General features: G+C 38.7%; 1 long non-coding RNA gene across 1 annotated transcript; it reads left to right on the forward strand.

Moving 5' to 3' along the window:
- Window positions 1-230: 230 nt before the first annotated feature.
- Window positions 231-2,439, forward strand: LOC136250876 (uncharacterized). Its single transcript, XR_010698799.1, has 3 exons — window positions 231-291; window positions 1,601-1,672; window positions 2,183-2,439. It is a non-coding gene; the product is annotated as an uncharacterized lncRNA (long non-coding RNA).
- The last annotated feature ends 276 nt before the right edge of the window (window positions 2,440-2,715 follow it).

The following is a 2,715-nucleotide window of genomic DNA, read 5'->3' on the forward strand; positions in this document are numbered from 1 at the left end:
GAAATGTGACTGTTCTATTAGAGTATCTCGATCTACTTCAAGCATTGACTAGTTCAAGCGAAGAAGCTATGCCCCTGCCAAGAGATCTTGTGAAATGAAATGAGAATAGTAAAGAAAAGGCAAGTATGTACAGAGACAATAGAAGGGCGCGTAATTATGTCCTGTTGTAAACAAACGCCTTTAAAATTTATATTACTACTAAATAAGCGCACCAGAATAGGCTTGAGGCTGTTGTCTCCAAGGTTGTCTTATTACTCGTCTTTTCGTGTTGAAGGGATTTAGTCACAATTGGTGAGTTTAACTATACATGTATTTGTGTTGTAAAACTTAATTGTAAAAAGGCGATTAGCACATATCATGAAAACATGTATTTGTCACAGTAGAGTCTCTCACGATTATTACGAGACAATGGACCAGGGTAAAAAATTTACTGCTATATTTAGAGGTTGTAGCGTTTGTATATCTTAGTATCTTAATAAATAATTCTCCATGATCACTAATCACTAATAGTACAGTGAAAACTGGTCATTATTCAGGCCGTAGGGACAAAAATTTTCTGACCTAGCTTTTTAAAGAGGTAGCTGCATTTTGTGGCCTTAAAAAAGGTAAGAAACATGCCGTTCTAACTGGCTATAGAGATGGATTTAGTGTGTGACAGCGTATGAGACAGTGAGTGCTGGCAGCAAGGGGGCAGCCAATCTGTTAGAGCACCAAAGGCACTGCTTCAGACTTAGGCAGTTGGCTGTCAGCCCAAAGTGTAAAAGTTTCACTATTGGTCCTTATAAGCTCCTGATGAAGAAAGTGATGAAGTCATTATCCATAGGATATATTTTTTAGAGTATCCATTTCAGTTCTACAATATAGTAGCGAAGCATAAGATGAACATAACACAGCATTCCAGTAGTTTAGTGGTGACCACAACACTGCCTGAGGTAAACTGTGGTGAGATTTGAGACTACTGGAAGCCCTGAATGCCTTCAACACATGAAATACCAAATATCTAATGCCTGGCTTTCATCCACAGTGGACCTGTCTTGGTGGCCACTTGTACAGAAGGAAAACAGCTGCCACACAGTCTTTCGAGTGAACAGCTACGTAGTTTCCACACCTCTTAATTATCAATTTGTAAAATCTTGAGCAAAATTGTGTGTGCGAGCAAGTGTGATGTTGTGCATCGGCAGTGCCATGTATATGGTTGCTGCCTAGCATTGACACATCACAAGTATTGAAGTCACAATGTGTAACTGTATCATCCATCTAAATACAATCTCTGAATGTGTCATTTAGTGTAGAGAGCAATCTTCCACAAGAAGTGACCTGCAGGTTTCAGTGTATATTGTTAACCATTAATATTGTTCACCATTGTGATTGTGAACTGTATGTACAGTGAAACCTCACTTAGTGGCCACCTCTTTAATAAGACCACCTCATTATATTGGCCACCTCTAGTAGATCCCAAATATAGCTAAGCAGTACTTTATGACCTCATTAATAAGGCCACCTTGTTATTCCAGCCAAATTTTGTGGTTCCACAGCTGGCCATATTAATGAGGTTTCATTGTACTTATGTGAATTTTTATTTTTCGTAACTTTTCTTCAGGTTTACTGATGGGCACTATGAAGCATTGTTGGCTGGTCCGTACATAATGTGGTGACTTGAAATGCTAAAACAGTACGTAGCATGTCTTGTATGCACATGTAATGTGTTGTAATGTGTCCACACATCCACACATCTTAGAAATAAATATAGTTGCATTCTCTATACTCAGTTCCATTGTGCCACTGGGTCATAAGTGGGTTGAGTATGGATCATCTAGGACATTTGAGTCACATTTTGTCCTGGCCAAGTGGATCTCATCCACTGACAGAATATACAGGATCAGATCACGTGTATAAATTACGGTGGAACTTGTTTATTGCCACCTTCACTCATTCAGCAGGTAACAGTGTATAAATTCTCAATTGGAATTGGCTTTTCAAGAGAGGTTGTCTTTCTATACTGGTGGCCATTAAGACAGGTTGTACTGATAGAGTGTACATACTAGAGATGCAACAATATCCTCCACTTAGTGTCGTTTGATAGTGATGCAATGGAGACTATGTATTGTTGCATTTAAATACTATACTATTATATTGCAACTCTAGCATGTATTTATAACAGGAATGTTTGTTAACTGTTTAGACATACTGGAGCAACACCCACTCATCTGGATTCTACAAATGGAGTCATATTAACTTGTCATCGTACTTACTTGTTACTTCCATTGTACTTGGATGAATATACATGCCGTCATGTGAGACTTGTTACCACGGCGGGCCACTGGAAAACATTTTCATAGCAGTTATATTACAGTCATTATTGTACAATTCTTACATTATTGTTGTGAAAAGTGTTTGGTATTCATGTGTCCTCTGTATGTTGTAACTACATGTGTAATTTTTGTGTGGGGGTGTTATAAAATGCAATAATTCGTGGTGACAATTGGCTAGCTACATGTGCTAATTACTCGCAGCTTGTGTCAACAACTGGTAACCGCAGTTGTACTCTTTGTCATTCTTTAAGCCGCGCCCTTAGAGGACAAATTACGTCAGGGTGGGGGCGACTAAATTTAAGAACGAACGGTGGTATGCAGCACCATAGATTATATCTGTGGACTATAATCTATGGCAGCACACTTCTTTGTGGCTATATGCACTGATTAACTACATAGAGCG

The sequence above is a fragment of the Dysidea avara genome, chromosome 3, assembly GCF_963678975.1.
Source record: "Dysidea avara chromosome 3, odDysAvar1.4, whole genome shotgun sequence".
NCBI lineage: Eukaryota > Metazoa > Porifera > Demospongiae > Dictyoceratida > Dysideidae > Dysidea > Dysidea avara.